This window comes from Bos indicus x Bos taurus, chromosome 17 (genome assembly GCF_003369695.1).
Source record: "Bos indicus x Bos taurus breed Angus x Brahman F1 hybrid chromosome 17, Bos_hybrid_MaternalHap_v2.0, whole genome shotgun sequence".
NCBI lineage: Eukaryota > Metazoa > Chordata > Mammalia > Artiodactyla > Bovidae > Bos > Bos indicus x Bos taurus.
In genome coordinates this window covers 40,704,566-40,727,192 of record NC_040092.1, presented here as the reverse complement: position 1 = coordinate 40,727,192, position 22,627 = coordinate 40,704,566, and positions in this window count along the sequence as shown.

Here is a 22,627-nt window from a genome sequence, read left to right as displayed (position 1 = left end):
TCTGTAATTCTAGGGCATTTGAAGTCTGGTAAAATGGACAATTCTAGCTGAATTACTTAATAGTGAAATCAGCTGCATAAGAAATGATTTTATGAAAGACGGTCTCTTAATCTTTTTGTAGTTTGCTTATGGTAGAGGGTGTAGGTTAACAGTGAATCAGCACATTTCAATTTAATCTTCTCAGGCAAAAATTGGAGACAAAGTACCAATTTTTTTTTCCATTTTATTTATTGGAACTTCACCCAGATCACAACCACACAACTCCATGGCCATGTAGAGAGCAGCTGGTGATGAGAACAGCACAGGGACTGTAGCCTAGTCCTTCAAGTAACAATCTGACACATTGCATATATGCTGAGTCTCACACTTTGCTGTGATTATACTCCACTTTAATATTTAAATGGGGAAAAAAAAAAACCTGAAACTATTTTTTTCCCTCACACAGATACACACACATTCACGCAACTGTGTATTCCATGATTTCAAATTCTGCTGGAGGAATAGAGCCCTTTTGGTTAAAGATCATGAATTTTTCCACTTAGCATCATCATAAATAAGATAAATATCACTCCAACAGATGAAAAGGAAAGCAGAATTAAAGATATTGATGTTTATGTTATTATTATTACATCATACAAGACATAGTTCAGTTCAGTTCCGTCACTCAGTCGTGTCCGACTCTTTGCAACCCCACGGATTGCAGCACGCCAGGCTTCCCTGTCCATCACCAACTCATATATCACCAAGACATAATAGTTTTGGTCTTTGAGAGAGGCTTCAGTCACTTATTGAGAATTTACATCAGCCTGTCCTCAGCCTTGGGAAGAGAGCAAGGTAGCAATGGCCTCTGCTATCAAAAACTGCACTAAGAGAGACACAGTTCAGTTCAATTCAGTTCAGTTGCTCAGTCATGTCCTACTCTTTACGACCCTATGAATCACAGCACGCCAGGCCTCCCTGTCCATCACCAACTCCCGGAGTTCACTCAGACTCACGTCCACTGAGTCCATGATGCCATCCAGCCATCTCATCCTCTCTTGTCCCCTTTTCCTCCTGCTCCCAATCCCTCCCAGCATCAGAGTCTTTTCCAATGAGTCAACTCTTCACATGAAGTGGCCAAAGTGCTGGAGTTTCAGCTTCAGCATCATTCCTTCCAAAGAATACCCAAGGCTGATCTCCTTTAGAATGGACTGGTTGGATCTCCTTGCAGTCCAAAGGACTCTCAAGAGTCTTCTCCAACACCACAGTTCAAAAGCATCAATTCTTCAGTGCTCAGCTTTCTTCATAGTCCAACTTTCACATCCATACATGACCACAGGAAAAACCATAGCCTTGACTAGACAGACCATTGTTGGCAAAGTAATGTCTCTGCTTTTGAATATGCTATCTAGGTTGGTCATAACTTTCCTTCCAAGGAGTAAGTGTCTTTTAATTTCATGGCTGCAATCACCATCTGCAGTGATTTTGGAGCCCCCAAAAATGAAGTCTGACACTGTTTCCCCATCTATTTCCCATGAAGTGATGGGACCAGATGCCATGATCTTCATTTTCTGAATGTTGAGCTTTAAGCCAACTTTTTCACTCCTCTTTCACTTTCATCAAGAGGCTTTTTAGTTCTTCTTCACTTTCTGCCATAAGGGTGGTGTCATCTGCATATCTGAGGTTATGGATATTTCTCCTGGCAATCTTGATTCCAGCTTGTGCTTCTTCCAGCCCAGCGTTTCTCATGATGTACTCTGCATATAAGTTAAATAAGCAGAGTGACAATATACAGCCTTGACATACTCCCTTTCCTATTTGGAACCAGTCTGTTGTTCCATGTCCAGTTCTAACTGTTGCTTCCTGATCTGCATATAGGCAAATTCAGACTTAAATTGAAGAAAGTAGGGAAAACCACTAGACCATTCAGGTATGACCTAAATCAAATCTCTTATGATTATACAGTGGAAGTGAGAAATAGATTTAAGGGACTAGATCTGATAGAGTGGAGTTGAACCAAATTGATATAAATACTAAAGGAATTTAGAGTTTCACAAACTCAAAGCATCTAGGAAACAATCTGACTTCAAGTGTGATTTGGTTTAAGGCTGAGGCCATGTGACCTGGAGTTGGGTTTTCTTATTCTATTTCTTAGCTCTGGTTTCTAAGATGTTTGTTCTGGCTTTTCCCTTCATTACTACAAGACAGCTGCCAATAAATCCCAGTGGGTAAAATAATTTCTCCCCCTTCCCAGTTAAAAAACTGTTTTCAGATTGGCTCTCAGTCTCCCAAATTTAAATGTGCCCACTGGAATCAACCACTCTGGATCTGGTGAATTCAATACCAAATAAATGATTGAAAATGAAAGAAGAGTATTATTCCAAAAGAAATTTCTGGAATTGTTATACAGAAAAGATTAATGTCAAGTGACCAAGAAAAAAAAAAGCAAATGTCCCACTTGAAAAGCAAAATGATTAAGAGATAAGGCCCTAAATCAGGCTGTCTGGGATTAAATCCTCGTTCAAGTTTGGAAATATTTCCATATCTTTAAGTCACTTTGTATGAGTTGAATGATGATAATAATAGTGTCAATACCCTAACATCATGTGAAGATTTGATGACAATCTGTTAAAGAGCTAGCACAGACATAGTATTTAGTATGCAGTTTATAAATGTCAACTAATTATTGATTTAGTTTTCTATTTTCCTTTTCTACAACATGAACTCTGCTGTTTATCACCTTTGATGAAACTTAAGTTCAACTACTGAATTTTAACTCCCTTACCATATTTCCTTATCTCAGAAAACCCTACTGTTTTGCAATCTCTGTCTTTTGAGGTTTTGAGGTCTCATTCTTTTGTCCTGACTGTAGAGGGAGTATATTCCTAGACAGCTGATCTTTTTTTCTTTTTCTTTTTTTTCTAATTCCACTGGAGGTGATGGGTTCCGTGTGCTCTATAAGGAATGTCCTTAAAGTGATTGTGATGTCTTGACATTCCATTGTGTCTGTATATTTTAAAATCAGCAATTATTGCAAAGGAAATCTGCATTGTTCATGACAATTGCACCTCAATCTTATCCTTCCATCTCAACCTTAGCCTGATTTCATTATGACTGTTGCCTAATCTTTCATAAAGGTTTTATCTGTTTAGGTTGTATTGGTTAAGCAATGGTAAAAAGCAACCCCAAAATATTGATGGCTCTCAACAATATATATTTTTAAGCTCACATTATATAATTACTTGGCTCTGTTTAGATCCACCTAGTCTTCATGTTGGGAAACTGCTGAGTCTGCAGCAAAAGAAAGGTAAAACAATGAAACATCTTTTAAAGTTTATTTTCGAAAGTGGCACCCATTAATTCTGCTCACATTCCATTAGTAAAATGAAACATATAGGTAAAGCTGTCAATAGAGAAGGAATTTATAAACCTCCTTTAGAGAAAACAATGAATATTTTGACAAGAGTAAAAGAATGAAGTCTACCACAAGCAAGCAACATTTTTCTCCTTTTTATTTTTTTTTAGACAAAAACTTTCAAATTATGAGAATAATTTAGAGATTTTTTTCAATCTAAATGCCACCCATAATGCTTCTTTTATTATGACTCAGCTCATGCCTCTGTGGTTGATAATTACTCAGTTGATCACCTTAATTATTTACTTGATGTGGGATCCTATGGTGACTCAGTCCAGAGTATGCCCTTTTCTTTGTCACTCAGTGGCTCTTAAAGTATGGGATATAGATGCCTGGGGGTCCTCAAATCCCTTTATAAGATCAAAACTATTTTCATAATAATTCTAAGACACACATTGTATCACTGTGCTGACAACATTTGCATTAATGGCATAAAAGCAAAGACGGGTAAAAACTACTGAGTTTATGGTGGGCATTTTATTACCAACCATGGCACTTCATTTTCAATCAGTTTTTTCTGTGTTCATGGGGTGAGGTGAGCTCCGTGACCCCCCACTCCACCATCTTGATCCCCTGGGGTAACTTGTTTTGGATCACACAATTGGTATCAGATTTCAGACCAGAAAGCTGTGTTCTGACACCAGTTCAAAAGCTAGTTCATTTTTAGTCCAGCATTATGCTTTCACAGAAATGATTTTTGGTCCCATGCTCTCCACTACGTTCAAGCTCCTCAAATATTTAGATTTTGATACCTCAGAGCAGTGATTCTGTCTGCCAAATGCTAACTTAGCTTTAGTCATGTTGCCATTTTGAACAAGAGGATCATTCAGCTATCTCTATTGGAATGCACTACTACTTTGTTATTATTTAAGAGAAAAGTATAAAAATAAATAAGTGTGCTAAATGATTGGCTCATAAAATTAGTTCATTTGTGGTAAAGATGGAAGTCCCTTGCACTTTTCAGTCTGCAACATCCAACAGAGTTCTCCCGGTGTTCAGTAAGTGTTCTATCCATTCTTGTGAAATTGAAGTAACCAAAAATGAATTAAATTGAAGTGAAGTGATTATGAAGTGAACTGAATTCAACTGAATTACAAAGTGAGGTGCTCATATTGTGATAATTCTATGAGGCCACTAGGAGGAGATGCAATTCAGAACATTAAATTATTTCTGGGAAACCAAAATGACAACTTTTCTCCAACCCTGAGTCTTATTGTCAAAATTTAATCTAGTGTTATACTTAGCATTCCAAAAGAAGGTAGGAATATGCAATCATCAAAAATCTTTCTTTTACTAGATTAGGTAAAAAATAATATGCTGTTTATTTGGAATAAAAATAATGTCAGATTTGAGCTTCCCTGGTGGCTCAGAGCGTAAAGCGTCTGCCTGCAATGCAGGAGACCTGGGTTCAATCCCTGGATCAGGAAGATCCCCTGGAGAAGGAAATGGCAACCCACTCCAGTATTCTTGCCTGGAGAATCCCATGGACAGAGAAGCCTGGTAGACTACAGTCCATGGGATCACAAAGAGTTGGACACGACTGAGCGACTTCACTTCACTTCACTTCACAGTAGGTTTATTGAGGGGGTGAGGGATAGTCTGGGAAAGACCTTGAGAATGTCCTGCTATCGAAGAAAGATAACTGTCTTTTTACAATATTCTCCAATGATGGGAAAAACCTATCCTGGTCTGAATTCCATATAAACAAAGAAACAAACAAACCCTGCCTGTTATTAATCTTAAAGTGATATATACAACACAGATGGTGGTAATGAAATATGCAGCTGAATGCTTCTCTATAATTGAAAAGTTTAAAACTGTGTAATTGCTGTACTATTTCACCTCATCCCCTTCTGTCATTTTAATAATATATCGAAGACAAACAAAGAAATGCCTATAATAAATTACTATGAGTGTATACTTAATTTTCTCAAGCAGAAATCTGATGAAAATGGAACTTTGATTCTGATTCTGCCTGTTCAGTCTTTCATGGAACCATTACATCAACAAAGCCAGCTGTTTTTAAGTTTCATTAGGAGCCAGTATTAAAAATAAAGTAAATATTAAGTCTGAGCCTAATTCTATTTTACAAATATTGTCGTTGATTTTTAAAAATACTTTCCTTGATTTATCTTTTTAATTTAACTTCTTCTACTAGATTGTAAAATAGTTTTATTTCTCATTTCATATGTCAAATAATATGTTTCTTCCTGGAAATAAGATTCTTTGAACATCCCTTTCTACTTTACTCACCACCTCTTCTCTTCAAGGACTCTAAGACATTTCACAGAAGTATTATGGTAAAACTAAAGAGTGATTTTACATAAATTACTCAAGTATTTTATAAAACTTCTATGTAAAGTTTCACTGCTTTGGTATGATCCTCGGAATTCAGATGGTTCAGGAGATTTGGGTGAATGGAGATGTATGCTCTTACCAAATCAGATTTCAAAACAGAAAGGGTGAGTAGACTTTCTCAAAAGTTAGCTTATATGCAAAACACTAAAGAGAATGTGGAAGACATACACCCTTATTACAGATTCAAAATCCTGTACTTGGGAAAGTTAAGAAATATCCTAAAAGTCTCCCTCTTAGTGATCAGCAAAGCTAATATTCAAACCATTTTCTATCTCCTTACTAATGGCTTGTATTGGTTTCTCTACTATGCTCATTCCTCAGTGGTCTTTATAGTCTCCAAAGGTTATCCTAGCCCATTAGCTTTGGTATTACCTGTCCACAAGCAGTAGCGGAGTCCCCTCTAGGTGTCAAATATAGCTCTCAAAGGCAAATGATTACATTTTTCTCAAAGCATCTTCTGAATTCTTCTTTTCCTAGCTCTGGCCTCTGAAGACTACAAATTCCCTTTGCATATCACTCATTCATAAACCTGAGTCATCCAGTTCAGCCCCTTAATTGGGAGTAGTTTCTTCATCCCTATTTTTTTTAACTGCCTTCAAACTCTTTGTTATTATATAAATGACACAGGAAGAAAAAAATTTTTTTAGTATCTTCATTATTTTTTAGAAGGCTTACAGTTAAATTTATTTGATAAACACCTTGGGAAATTATTTTATTCTGAAAAATTGATATTTGGTAAGTTTGAAATTGGAATTAATTTATTTGCAATAAATTAATAATTAATTTATTATACCCGAAGAGAATTTAATCTTTTTGCATACATATAAGCAAGCTCATAGAAGGAAATAATGCTTTGCAGCAACAATGGTGAATCATATAAACATACAGGAGTCCAAAAATGTAAAATTAGTTCATTCTGTATTATGCACACTATCTTGATTAAAATCAGGCAAATCAAGAAATTATCAGTTAAAAAAAATGCTCTCAAGGCACCTGAAATCATCAACAGTAATTTCTTGGAAGCTCAAAAATGTTCTAATTTCCTGAAAACTTGTTACTGTTTTCTATGAACTCTGTTCTGCCAGTCCTTTAAAAAAAAAAACAAATTTAAGCCACTAATTCCCTGTATCAAATACCCTCCTGCTTGAATTATCTAGAGTAATTTCTTTTTTCCTGAACAAATCCTCACTGTTAAAAATCTGCTTTGCGGTGTGTAACTGAAACTGTATACTGAATCACAACCTGACAAGTGTATATTTAATATGTAATTACATAAGCATATTCTTTATAAATAAATGGAAAGTTGTAGTGGGTGGACACATGAAAAAAATAGAATAAATGGACTCACCAATTTATTTTGATCATTTTTGTTTTCTCATCATCTACATTAAAGAGCTTTCTTCAAGCCAAAATAAGAGGAAATCAGAAAGTATTATAACTCTCATGATTTTAATTTATAATACTTCAATTTTAATTATTTTAAAAATCCCTGGATTGCTAAAATGCTGCATAACAATTACATTCAAGCAAAGAACAAAATTAATTTGTTATCAGAAGTCATCTAAAGGCAGTACTACATACTTATTAATTTCTTTCTAAGTAGTATTATTTCCATGTGCTTATAAAATGAAATTACGTATTTTCAGTGAAAAGCACATTTCCAACATCACAGTCTAAGATTTGGAAAATTTTTATTTAAACTAGGTCATACTGGCTACTATAAATGACATAGATTCATCTTAATTCCCATCCAAACATGATCCCAAGTGGAAATATTATCAAATCTTTATTACTTTTCCATTCCTTTATCAAGTATATTCACTATATATTTGGATTTTTCTTCTAAATATTTCTTAAGGTATTTTCATAATATCTATTAATTGACTTCTCTGCCAACAGCTTCTTTTTTATTTTCCTTGTATACCACAACCAGGGTAAATTTTCTAATCAAATTATGATTACATCACTTTATTTCTTAAAAAAAAATGACTTCTAGGAAAGAGTCAAAATTGTCAAGATTTCAGATTACAAGATTACCTCCTACATTCATCCGAGAAAGGCATGCAATATTCTCAACATGAAAGAAGATAACTGGGTGCTGACTGTATGATGGGAATTCCCACCTCCTTTAAGCACATACCACAAGCTTAGCTTGTATTGGTGAAATATTTATCCAGTCTAAATTTTACTGTCTCTATCTGGGAGCATTTTCCTCTACCTCTTTAGTTATAGGGAGACACTGAGGGAGACCCATTAAAGGTGACATCAGAGCATGTGGGAATCACATTTATCCCAGCCCTGCCTCAGAATGTGCCTGACTACATATTTTAATCAGTGTATGTACTCACGTGAGAAAAGAGATAGAGAACTGTATCCCATCTATGCAGACTCTCTAACCAGAGTGACCCAGAGCAAGGGAGACTAGCACTTGCCTGAAGATGACCGCAGCATTTGAGAGCGACATGGTATATCTTCCCTATCACTTCAGGATAAGACATAAACCTGCACGGTTTTATCATGAACAGATCTTTGTACGTATTTATTTAATAAATCTCCATTATTGTCCATTTCTCTCTGTTTCATCAGAAAGAAAAAAAAAGAGGAAACAGAAAACTTTTCTTGATCACAGCTCAGAAAGATCACCAAAGTTACTGAACTTTCTGAGAGGTGGAGAATATAATATATAAAATTAAATATCTGTCTATCATCTCTCTATCTATATCTAATTTCTCATAGGAATTCAAATAGAGAGCAAGGCAGTATTAGTCAAGATATTTCCTAAGTAACAATAATTGTTTAGAAGTAATTCTTTTGCCCTGTCTATAGGGGGAGTATATTCCTAAACAGTTGGTCTTTTTTTTTTTTTTTTCTAATTTCATTGGAGATGATGGGTTCAGTGTGCTATATAAGGAATGTCCTTAAAAGTGATTATGATGTCTTGAGCATTCCATTGTGTCTGTACATTTTAAAATCAGCAATTATTGCAAAGGAAATCTGTATTGTTCATGACAATTGCACTATTCTTTTCTAAAATAGCAGAGACTTTACTAAAAGCAAAGTTGTACATTCTGTATTTTTTATTTTTTATTATATTACCAGTAAAGGAACAAAACATGAGACAAGACTATTGTCTGATCCATCTGGTGCTATATTTCCTCCACAAGAGCCTTGTGTAAAACACACAATATTTCTACTGCTAATGTTGTTTAGCTTTTGAAACAATTGCCTATCAAAGCATCCAGGTCCCATTGATAATGGAGCAAAGCCTTTCCTGCAATTGTGAGCCAGGAAATGCTGGCCCCTTGGCAAGTCTCATATGTCCTGTTGCTTGCAATCTCCCTCCCTTCTTGCTGGAATGTGTTATTTTTAAGCAGCTAGACTAACAGGAAGAGAAAGTTGTTGCTTCTTTTCATGTGATGGAGCAAGCAGGGGAGGGCAACTCTGTTTTAAGGATTGTGTGCTCAGTCGCTCAGTTGTGTCCAACTCTTTGAGACTTAATGGACAGCAGCCACCAGGCTCCTCTGCCCATGGAACTTTCCAGGCAACTCTGGAGTGGGTTTTAAGGATTGGGTCTGACCAAATCTCAAAACCACTTACCAGGTACCAAGCCACTGCTGTAAGAAATCTCCAGTAGCAAACATGGTTTTGGATACATAGTAAGCACCCCATTTCATAACTCAGTACATTCCATAGGCTTCTAAGGACTGAAAAATAAATACACAAACTTCTATCAAAGGTGCATAGAAGTTCATTGTTCATACTTACACTGATAAAAGAATGTTCAATTTGCAGAGATCTGCCCTGAAAATAAATCGCTTTAAAGAGAACACATAGAAATAGAGACATATTTTATTTCACCATTATTGAATATTGAACCAATGGAACATTTTACTGACCACCATTAAGAGAATTATATAATTTGAAAAAGAAACACATTCTCTCACATTTACTTCTATAAGAAATAGAATTATAACTTCAATCTATCATATCTACTTGCATAAAAATTAATCTATAGACTTACTAAATAATTAACTTGTATTCCCTAATAGTATTTCCTTTAAAAAAGAAAATCATTTTTTTTTTAAAGACAAGGAAAAATAGCCAAGGACATGTTAAGCATAAAAAGCCTTTTTTTATTGCTCTGCTTGAACAAAGCACTTCTTTGCTTTAGATTTCTTCCTGCTATTCCTTCTCCCTAAATGCTCTCTTCTAAACTTAACCAAGCCCTCCCCCTAACCTTCCTTAACCAAACCTCTGCTCAAACGTGACCCTCTGATGGCTATATAAAATGGGACACTCCACTATGACAAAGTTTCCATCTCTTTGCTTTATATATATATATATATATATATATATTTACAGACCTTAACATCACTGCTATTGCATTCTCCAAGAGATCTTCCCAACCCAGGGATTGAACCCAGGTCTCCTGCATCACAGGAAGATTCTTTACTGTCTGGGTCACCAGGGAAGCCCAACATCATAGCTATACTCTAAATATTCACCTGTTAATTTTGATGCTTTTTGTTAACAATTTCTCCTTATAAAAACGCAAGCCATGTGCAAGCAGAGGCTTTATTTCATTCACTGTAACGTCCTAAGCACCTAGGAGAGAGTGGGGCCAAGGCAGGTGGTAGACTCACAGTAAGCAAATGTAGAAATGTCAGTGAGTTCATTTCTAGACACTTCTTTATTAAATTCTCACAGTATACAGTTGGTTCCAGCTATCATTCCTCCTGCATATCAAAGAGTCCAAATAATTAGAGACTGTATTACAGAATACTATAGTCGAATTTGTTGTGATCCACACAGTCAAAGGCTTTGGTGTAGTCAATAAAGCAGAAGTAGATTTTTTCCTGGAACTTCCTTGCTTTTTCAATGATCTAACCAATGTTGGCAATTTGATCTCTGGCTCCTCTGCCTTTTCCAAATCCAGCTTGAACATCTGTAAGTTCAAAGTTCATGTACTGTTAAAGCATGACTTGGAGAATTTTGAGCATTACTTTACTAGCGTGTGAGATGAGTGCAATTGTGTGGTAGTTTGAACATTCTTTGGCATTGCCCTTCTTTGGGATTGGAATGAAAAGTGACCTTTTCCAGTCCTGTGGCCACTGCTGAGTTTTCCAAATTTGCTGGCATATTGAGTGCAGCACTTTCACGGCATCATCTTTCAGGACTTGAAATAGCTCAACTGGAATTCCATCACCTCCATTAGCTTTTTTCTTAGTGATGCTTCCTAAGGCCCACTTGACTTCATATTCCAGGATGTCTGGCTCTAGGTGAGTGATCACACCATCGTGATTATCTGGGTCATGAAGATCTTTTTTGTACAGTTCTTCTGTGTATTCTTGCCACCTCTTCTTAATATCTCATGCTTCTTTAAGGTCCATACCATTTCTGTCCTTTATCAAGCCCATCTTTGCATGAAATGTTCCCTTGGTATCTCTAATTTTCTTGAAGAGATCTCTAGTCTTTCCCATTCTGTTGTGTTCCTCTATTTCTTTGCATTGATCACTGAGGAAGGCTTTCTTATCTCTCCTTGCTATTCTTAGGAACTTTGCATTCAAATGAGTATATCTTTCCTTTTCTCCTTTGTCTTTCGCTTCTCTTCTTTTCACAGCTATTTGTAAGGCCTACTCAGACAACCATTTTGCCTTTTTGCATTCCTTTTTCTTGGGGATGGTCTTGATCCCTGCCTCCTGTACAATGTCATGAACCTCCATCTATAGTTCTTCAGGCACTCTATCTATCAGATCTAATCCCTTGAATCTGTTTTGTCACTTCCACTGTATGATCCTAGGGATTTGATTTAGGTCATACCTGAATGGCCTAGTGGTTTTCCTTACTTTCTTCAATTTAAGTCTGAATTTTGCAATAAGGAGTTCATGATTGAGCCACAGTAAGTTTCCAGTCTTGTTTTTGCTGACTGTATACAGCTTCTCCATTTTTGGCTTCAAAGAATATAATCAATCTGATTTCAGTATTGGCCATCTGGTGATGTCCATGTGTAGAGTCTTCTCTTCTGTTTTTGGAAGAAAGTGTTTGCTATGACCAGTGCATTCTCTTGGCAAAACTCTATAGGCCTTTGCCCTGCTTCATTCTGTACTCCAAGATGTGAAACAAAACAAACTGTGGAAAATTCTTCAAGAGATGAAAACACCAGACCACCTGACCTGTCTCTTGAGAGATCTGTATGCAAGTCAGGAAGTAACAGAACTGGACATGGAATAACAGTCTGGTTCCAAATAGGGAAAGGAGTACATCAAGACTGTATATTGTCACCCTGCTTATTTAACTTATGTGCAAGGTACATCATGAGAAATGCTGGGCTGGATGAAGCACAAGCTGGAATCAAGATTGCTGGGAGAAATATAAATAACCTCAGATATGCAGATGATACCAGCCTTATTACAGAAGGTGAAGAGGAGCTAAAGAGCTTCTTGAGGAAAGTGAAAAAGGAGAGTGAAAAAGTTGGCTTAAAACTCAACATTCAGAAAATGAAGATCATGGCATCTGGTCCCATCACTTCATGGTGAATAGATGGGGAAACAGTGGAAACAGTGTCAGACTTTATTTTGGGGGGCTCCAAAATCACTGCACATGGTGATTGAACCATGAAATTAAAAGATGCTTGCTTATTGGAAGAAAAGTTATGACCAACTTAGACAGTATATTAAAAAGCAGAGACATTACTTTGCCAACAAAGGTCCGTCTAGTCAAGGCTATGGTTTTTCCAGTAGTCATGTATGGATGTGAGAGTTGGACTATAAAGAAAGCTCAGCACCAAAGAATTGAAGCTTTTGAACTGTGGCATTGGAGAAGACTCTTGAGAGTCCCTTGGACTGCAAGGAGATCCTACCAATCCATCCTAAATGAAATCAGTTCGAATATTCATTGGAAGGACTGATGCTGAAGCTGAAACTCCAATACTTTGGCCACCTGATGCGAAGAACTGAATTGTTTGCAAAGACCCTGAGGATGGGAAGGATTGAAGGTGGGAGAAGGGGACGACAGAGGATGAAATGGTTGGATGGCATCACCAACTCTATAGACATGAGTTTGAGAAAACTCTGGGAGTTGATGATGGACAGTGAGGCCTGGCATGCTACAGTCCATGTGGTCACAAAGTTGGATGTGACTGAGTGACTGAACTGAACTGATAGTCTAATTTATATCAAAATATCATCTGGATATTATATACCCAAAAAGTCACATGGAAATATGCATGTACATGCACCCATCAAGGTATAGAATGCTACAAAAAGAGCTGGGATTTAATTAATCTATCATTATTATTCTTGCCTTCATCCATCCTTTACTTCCAAGATAATTTAACAATAAATCATTGTGGGTAAGTTATGCAACTATATGCATACCAAGGTACCTTTTAGTCTCACCAACTTTACTCATAGAGTATTCATAGTCCCTACCCTGCTACTTAAACCTTCAAGTATTTGTCCCAGATTTGCAGACTTATCCATAGCAGTTTTTCATTCATTCTTTGAGCAGTCAGTTATAGGTACCAGTAGCTTGGGATTTTACTGGCATCTAGAACATTTCTCATATGTCTCTGTTCAGTCAGCTCTTAATACTTTCTAATGCTTTATGAATAAGACACATAAAGAAGTGTTGAAGAGACACTATTTTATTAGAATTGTATTCGTGCCTAAGTTTTAAACCCTCAGTCAATGTTTTGCTTATTTATCTTGCCTACCCACAAGACAGGTAGTACATTGGTTGGTTCCATTCTCTCTTTCTTCATGTAAGGCAGAAACTAATATTTAGTATGAATCAGCAGAGAGAGCATTGAGCTTATTTTTATTCTACCTTTCCCATCAGAAAATCTGCTTTTCATTAGACACTTAGATGACTCAGAGGCTCCCCCAAAGCAGTCACTGACATTGGTTTACTCTCTACTTTCTGTCCATCCTTTCATTTCCATTCCTAAATGACTAATCACACTTTATAGTAGGGAGAAAACTTGCAATAATAAATTAAACGTTTTCACTTTTTTTTAGGAACCTCCATATTTGAGTTTTACATTGATAGAGCTTAATTTCTAGGGCCCAGGACTGTCATAGATCACATGGCTCTCCAGCCTTTTCAGGTTGGCATTACAGACATGTTATTATTGTACAGGTCAAGTGCCTGCAGCACCCTCAAGACTGCATTTAGCCTTAACCCAGAGCAAAGTCACAGGCCCACACCTACATCAGATCTCTGTACAAGAAGCCAGATTCAACTGAGACCTGGTAAAAAATAAACATCTTTTCATACATCACAGATTCATCAACTCTGCCTGTTAAAATGTCCATCAGTGTTTTCTAGGAACTTCCCTGTACCTCAGATGGTAAAGAATCTGCTTGCAATGTAGGGGACCTGGGCTCGATCTTCCTGAGTCAGAAAGATCTCCTGGAGAAGGAAATGGCAACCCACTCCAGTATTCCTTCCTAGAGAATCCCATGTTCAGAGGATCCTGGTGGGCTACAGTCCATGGGGTTGCACAGAGTTGGACACAACTGATGTGACTTAGCAGCAGCAGCAGCAGCAGCTACCACATTATTGATCATGATAGTTTTGAAAATTTATAACAATTGAGTATATCATTTATAATTTTTGTTAACTCCTGCCTTTCCCATTTTTATTGCAAGCTCCATGAAGGCATGAAATCATGCCAACCATGGTCACGTCTATGTCTCAAAATATCTGTTGTGATGCCTGATATTAGTGAAGACTGAAATATTTGATAACTGAATGAACAAAAACAATCACTGAGCAATTATTTTGGCTAAGTCTGTGTTCCCCAAGCTGGTGTTTCAGTTTTATGAAGTCCATTCAAAATTCTTAGCTGCCAAGAGAAAACTTGAGTAATGTCTCCTGGCAAATCATTATAATTCCTTTATTTATCTCCATTTAAAAGTGCTTTCCTGTCTTAAAAAAATAAGCATTCAGTAAACAGTTCTAATAGTCATCTAATTAAAAAAAGTATCAAAAAAGCAAAGTGAAAAAGATAGAAAATCAATGACTTTATAGAGAGAAAGAAAATCTAAAATGTCCTAAAGAGATTCTTCGAATCTTGAATCTAAGGAAGATCTAAGAGGACAAATATTTTATTGGGAGAGTAGCAGAAAAAATGTTAGATTTAGTTATTTAAAATTATACAGTTAAAAACTAGTATCTTCCTGTCTGGAGGAAGGAAATAGGCTGGTAAATAAACACTTGGTAAGTGTACTAAAGAATGAAACTAGAGAGTTGTGTGATTAAGAATTAGAATGATGATGGTCTGGTATATATTTTTCACATGTCATGAGAAATAAACATCCATTAGAATCCACACAGTGGGCAATAAGTAGCTCAGTAGGAATGTGGAGCTGGGAGGATGAGGCTTAACAGAGCAACACTATGAAGTATGGGCAGGCCTGGCCAAGCAAATATGTCGTTAAAAATCACACAATGGCAGAGCTGATAAAAACACATCTGCTTTCTTTCCTTGTACACAAGACAATAAATGCTTCTAGTTAACTTCAAGTCTTACCCCTGGAAACTTGGGTATTGCAGATGTAAAGTAAACTAAGACAAAAGGAAAGGAGACGAATTTATTAGGAAAAAAAAAGAAAAAAACATGCAGATTTAGAAAGCTCAGCATGTAGATAATTGAAAGCAGGGAAGGAAATTGTTTCTAGATAGTATTCTAATTCACATGGTTTAATTTTCTACTGTTAAAGTACAGCACAGCCCTGACCCTGAAACATTTGATTTAACAAGCAAAATGCTTTGGAGGAAAACGATGTATTATCATGACTCTCATCGGGAGCAAGGCTATTATCCCAGTTAGGCAGAATTTTCTGGGTATTAATTAGTTTTTAATTAATTAATTAATTTTTATCATTAGGCTTTCTGAATTTTCTTAATTTTACTCCTTAACTTAAACCCTTAAATGGTATCTCATTGTGCACTTGTGAAGCCCTACAATGATCTTCTGATTTGGGCCTCTGCCTCCCTGATCTCTTTTCCCATTACTCCTGGCACTTGATCCTTCTGCTTCTTCCTTACTGACTTCTGAGCAGCCCTTGAACAAATCAAGAACTCAACACTCCCAGAAGAGGCTCTTAACCCGCCCCCCCAACCCCATTCTCTCTAACACCAGAACCCTTAACTTCTCCCTCGCCATGGGCTCTCTCTTTTAGTCTGGCAGTCAAGTAAAGCCATTCCACATTCTAATTCACAGCACTGCAAGTGCAACCAATTATATTGAAACACACTTTAAAAATATCTTTCAACTAAATGTTTTTATACTAATATATATGCTTTATTATAAATTCATCAAATAACAAGAGCTAGCCCCACATCTAACAATAAACATAATTTAAAACTACTGGTGAGTATAAATGTTTTTCATAATGTCTGAACACTGATGTAAGTACAAGTCTTTGTAAACTCTTAAGAGTAACAAAATTGCAGTTGATATTATGACTCTTCTGGAATCCTGATAAAAATTATAATTGAAAGAAGTACTAATTTTCAGTTAGAGGTTAATGAGAATAGCATTTTAATTTTTTTTTTCTAAACCAAGTTCATGGACTACCTGAGTTCTAGGAGGAAATCTACATTAAAGACTCCTACTTAATGATATATCCTTTTCCCAGGTATGTGCTTTACTCATATCTCCCTGGTGGCTCAGATGGTAAAGAATCTGCCTGCAATGAAGGATACCAGAGTTTGATCCCTGGGTTGGGAAGACCCCTAGAAGAGGGCATGGCAACCCACTCCAGTATTCTTGCCTGGAGAATCCCATGGACAAAGGAGCCTGGCAAGCTACAGTTCATGGTGTCCCATTGAGTCGGATATGGTTGAGCGACTAACACACAGACACACAGGTCCTTCAATTATCTGCTTGTGTCCCTCATTATAAAGTTTTCCTTGAGAAACTCAGTGAAATAGCAATGCCCCCCCCCCCACAACCCTGCCCTGCTAATTATTGCCTATCCTCCTTACCTTATTTTATTTTTGTGTTAGTCACTCAGTTGTGTCCGCTTCTGTGACCCATGGACTATAGCCAACCAGGCTCTTCTGTCCATGGAATTGTCCAACAATAAATATTGCAGTGGGTAGCCATTCCCTTCTTCAGGGGATCCTCCCGACCCTGGGATCGATCCCGGGTCTTCCACTTTGCAGTTATATTCTTTACCATCTGAGCCATCAAGGAAGCCCATTTTATTTTTACTCATAGCATATATTCACCTGCTTTCTATTTGTTGTTTTGCAGCCCCTCAGTTGTGTCTGATGCTTTGTGGACTGCATCAGGACAGGCTACCCAGTCCTTCATCATCACCAGGAGCTTGCACAAGCTCATGTCCATTGAGTCAGTGATGCCATCCAACCATCTCATTCTCTGTTCTCCCCTTTTCCTCCCACCTTTAATCCTTCCCAGAACTGAGGTCTTTTCAAATGAGTCAGCTCTTTGCATCAGGTGGCCAAAGTATTGGAGCTTCAGCTTCAGCATCAGTACTTCCAATGAATATTCAGGACTGATTTCCTTTAGGATTGACTGGTTTGCTCTCCTTGCAGTTCAAGGGACTCTCAAGAGTCTTCTCCAACATCACAGTTCAAAACCATCAATTCTTAGTCAATCAGCTTCTTTATAGTCCAACTCTCACATCCATACATGACTACTGGAAAAACCATTGCTTTGATTATATGGACCTTTGTCAGCAAAGTAATGTCTCTGTTTTTTAATATGCTTGTCATTGTTTTTCTTCCAAGGAGCAAATATCTTTTAATTTCATGGCTGCAGTCACCATCTGCAGTAATTTTGGAACCCAAAAAAAAAAAAAGTCTCTCACTGTTTCCATTGTTTCCCCATCTATTTGCCATGAAGTGGTGGGACTGGATGTCATGATCTTAGTTTTCTGAGTGTTGAGCTTTAAGCCAACTTTTTCACTCTCTTTCACTTTCATCAAGAGGCTTTTTAGTTCTTCTTCAGTTTCTGACGTAAGGTTGGTGTCATCTGCATATCTGAAGTTATTGATATTTCTCCTGGCAATCTTGATTCCAGCTTGTGCTTCATCCAGCCTGGCATTTCGCATGAGTACTCTACATATAAGTTAAATAAGCAGGGTGACAATATACAGCCTTGATGTACTCCTTTCCCAATTTGGAACCAGTCTGTTGTTCCATGTCCAGTTCTAACCGTTGCTTCTTGACCTGCATACAGGTTTCTCAGGAGGCAGGTGAGGTGGTATGCTGTTCCAGTCTCTTTAAGAATGTTACAAAGTTTTTTCTGATCCACACATTCAAAGGTTTTACAGAAGTCAAAGGTTTTAAGAAGAGGTTTATCTGGAACTCCCTTGCTTTTTTTATGATCCAACAGATGCTGGCAATTTGATCTCTGGTTCCTCTGCCTTTCTAAATCCAGCTTGAACATCTGGGAGTTCTCAGTTCATGTACTGTTGAAGCCTAGCTTGGAGAATTTTGAGTATTACTTTGCTAGCATGTGAGATGAGTGCAATTGTGCGGTAGTTTGAACATTCTTTGGCATTGCCCTTCTTTGAGATTGGAATGAAAACTGACCTTTTCCTGTCCTGTGGCCACTGCTGAGTTTTCCTAATTTGCTGGTCTATTGAGTACAGCATCTTAACAGCATCATCTGTTAGGTTTTGAAATAGCTCAACTGGAATTCCATCACCTCCACTAGCTTTGTTTGTAGTGATGCTTCCTAAGGCCCACTTGACTTCATATTCCAGGATGTCTGAAGCTAGGTGAGTAGTCACACCATCAGGGTTATCTGGGTCATGAAGATGTTTTTTGTATAGTTCTGTGTATTCTTACCACCTCTTCTGCTTCTGTTAGGTCCATACCATTTCTGTCCTTTATTTTGCCCATCTTTGCATGAAATGTTCCCTTGGTATCTCTAATTTCCCTGAAGAGATCTCTAGTATTTCCCATTCTTTTCTTTTCCTCTATTTCTTTGCATTGATCACTGAGGAAGGTTTTCTTATTTCTCCTTGCTGTTTTTTGCAACTCTGCATTCAAATGGGTTTATCTTTCCTTTTCTCCTTTGCCTTTAGCTTCTCTTCTTTTCTCAGCTATTTGTGAAGTCTCCTCAGACAACCATTTTGCCTTTTTGCATTTCTTTTTCTTGGGATGGTTTTGATCACCGCCTCTTGTACAATGTGATGAACCTCCACCCATAGTTCTTCAGGCACTCTGTCTATCAGATCTAATCCTTTGTATCTATTTGTCACTTCTACCATATAATCATAAGGTATTTGTATTAGATCATACCTGAATGACCTAGTGGTTTTTCCTACTTTCTTCAATTTAAGTCTGAATTCTGCAATAAGGAGTTCATGATCTGATCCCTAGTCAGCTCACAGTCTTATTTTGGCTGACTGTTTAGAGTTCTCCATCTTCAGCTGCAAAGAATATAATTAATCTGTTTTGGTATTGACCATCTAGTGATGTTCCTGTGTGGAGTCTTCTCTTGTGTTGTAGGGAGAATGTTTTTGCTATGACCAGTGGGTTCTCTTGGAAAAATTCTATTAGCCTTTGCCCTGCTTCATTTTGTACTCGAAGGCCAATCTTGCCTGTAATTCCATGTATCTCTTGACTTCCTACTTTTGCATTCCAGTCCCCATGATGAAAAGGACATCTTTTTTTTTGGTGTTAGTTCTAGAAGGTTTGCAGGTCTTCAAAGACCCATTCAGCTTCAACTTCTTTAGCATTAATGGTTGTGGCATAGACTTGGATTACTTTGATATTGAATGGTTTGCCTTGGAAATGAATAGAGATCATTCTGTTGCTTTTGAGATTGCACCCAAGAGCTGCATTTCAGATTCTTTTGTTGACTATGAGGGCTACTCCATTTCTTCTAAGGGATTCTTTCCCACAGTAGTAGATATAATGGTCATCTGAATTAAATTCACCCATTCCTGTCCATTTTAGTTCACTGATGCCTAAACCTAAAACATCAATGTTCACTCTTGCCATCTCCTGTTTGACCACTTTCAATTTACCTCATTCATGGACCTAACATGCCAAGTTCCTATGCAATATTGTTCTTTACAGCTTTGGACTTTACTTCCATCACCAGTCACATCCAAAATTGTGTGTTGTTTTGCTATGACTCAGCCTCTTCAGTCCTTCTGGAGCTATTTCTCTGCTCTCCTCTAGTAGCATATTGGGCATCTACTGACCTGGGGAGTTAATCTTTCAGTGTCATATCTTTTTACCTTTTCATACTGTTCATAGGATTCTCAAGGAAAGAATGCTGAAGTGGTTTGCCATTCCCTTCTCCAGTGAGCCTCATTTTGTCAGAACTCTTTACAATGACCTGTCCGCCTTAGGTATCCCTCCACGGCATGGCTCAGAGTTTCTTTTTTTTAATTTAATTTTGTTTTTTAACTTTACAATATTGTATTGGTTTTGCCATATATCAACATGAATCTGCCACAGGTATACACGTGTTAGATAAGGCTGTGATCCATGTGATCAGTGTGGTTAGTTTTCTGTGATTGTGGTTTTCATTCTGTCTGCCCTCTGATGGATAAGGCTAAGAGGCTTATGGAGGCTTCCTGATGGGAGTGACTGACTGGGGAAAACTGGGTCTTGTTCTGGTGGGTGAGGCCATGCTCAGTAAATCTTTAATCCAATTTTCTACTGATGGGTGGGGTTGTGTTCCCTCCCTCTACTTTGGCCTGAAGCCACACTATGGTAGGGGTAATGGTGGTAATGGCAACTTCCTTCAGAAGAACCTATACAGAACTCCCAAGACTTTTGTAGTCAGTGCCCCTGACCTTGAAGCAGGCCACTGGGGACCCACGCTTCCACCAGGGACTCTGGAACACTCACAGGCAAGTCTGACTCGGTCTCTTATGGGGTTACTGCTCCTTTCTCCTGGCTCCTGGTGTGTACAAGGTTTTGTTTGTGCCCTCCAAGAGTCTGTATCCCCAGTCTGGTAGAAGTTCTGTAATCAAATCCCACTGGGCTTCAAAGTCAGATTCCCTGGAGGTTCTCAGTCACTTTGCCAGATCCCCTGGTTGGGGAATCTATTGTGGGCACTAGAATTTTTGCAACAGCACAAGAATTTCTTTTCTATTATTGTTTTCCTGTTTGTGGGTCATCTTCTCACAGGCTCTATGGTAGGGCTAATGGTGACCTCCTCCTAGAGGACTAATGCCACACACCATGCCTCCCAGGTCTGCTGCAGCCAGAGCGCCTGTCCCTGTAGCAGGTCATTGCTGACCTGTACCTCCACGGGAGACACTTAAACACTCAAAGGCAGGTCTGGCTTAGTCTCTTGTGGAGTTACTACTCCTTTCCCCAGGTCCTGCGGTGCATAAGATTTTGTTTGTGCCCTCAGAGGATCTCTGGCGGGTGTGGGGTTTTATTCTAAATGTGATTGTGTCCCTCCTGCCTTCTTTCTGGGGCTTCTCCTTTGCCCTTGTACATGGGGCATCTTTTCTTGGTGGGATCCAATATTCTCCTGTAAGCTGCTAGTTGCAATTTTGGTGTTCTTGTAGGAGAAGATGAGCGCATGTTTTTCTACTCGGCCGTCTTAGGTATCTTTCTCATTTTATTTACTGTCTATTCACTCATTTTAAAAATGTTCTGTCTCTCAGTTGGTATTTGCTGTGTGAGATTAGGGTATTTCTTTCTCTTTTAATCTCTGCCATCTTCTCAGCTCTTAGTGCAGTGCCTGGCACAGATCAAGCCTTCAGTGGGTATTTGCTGAATGCACTGGATGAATGAATCATCTTTGAACAGAGCCTATAAAATTCTTTTAAGATCTCACCTCTGATGGTCTTGCTAGTCTCATCTTGCCCTGCTGCCTTCCTGGCTTACCATACCCCCGTCATGTGTATCTTCTGTCTTTCTTCTGAAGGAACCAAGTGCTATCCTGCTTCAAATCATTCATCCAGGCATCTCAAACTCTCTGGAGTGGTCCCCTTGCTTCCCTCTCCCACTCCACTTGGCCTGGTAAACTCCTACTCATACTTCAAGTCTCAGAGTGCCTTACTTAAGACTCTGTGTGAGGCCACGTGGCAGATCTCATGGTCACATGCACATCTCTCATTACAGTCTTCAGAAATGTAATTAAATGATTATTCGCAAAATCTCTCATATAGCATCTGCTGTTCAAGCTCGACTGTGGCTCTCTGGAAGCAAGTCACTCGCTTTTAGAAGTGCCCAACTGACATTTTAAAACATAGAATGAATAAATCAAAGAAGTCACAGAGATTATCCTCTGTGACAAATTCTTCTAAATGTAAAACTTGGAACACTTTTATAAAGTTAGTTGGCCTAACTTGAGCAACCATTGCCTGCACCTGTTATCTCTGAATTCAATTCTAATGAGATGGCAGAGACCACTCATAAATATTTATGAAGAAAATGAGTTTGGCACAAGCTGGCACTGGGCTGAAAACTCTGTAATGTTATTTCTCGTTCAGTAGCTTTCCAGTATTGCGACCACCAGTTCCATCCAAAAGTGTTGCCAAAAACTTGATCTCCAGAAGGAGCTTTTTTCCCTCCTCAGCTTGATTATAAAGTCTGAATTTAGAAGAAACTCAACATTTTCATATAATTTTATCTCTCAGATAATAATAAGCCTCTTCATGCTATTCTATAATCACTAACTTTCAGTAAACAAAATATGATATTAAAAGATATGCCTCATATAAAGCAAGCAGTGTAAACAAAAGGAAAGACTTTCTCCCTTTTCTTTGTCCTCTTGTTTACAGTCATGGTTAGGACAGTGATGATGGATCTCAAGAGTGAAGAATATTCTGTGCAGATGCCTGAGTTGAAGAAATACTTGTAAAAACAAAACAAAACAAAACAAAACAAAGTCAAGCTAACAAAACCACAATGTGC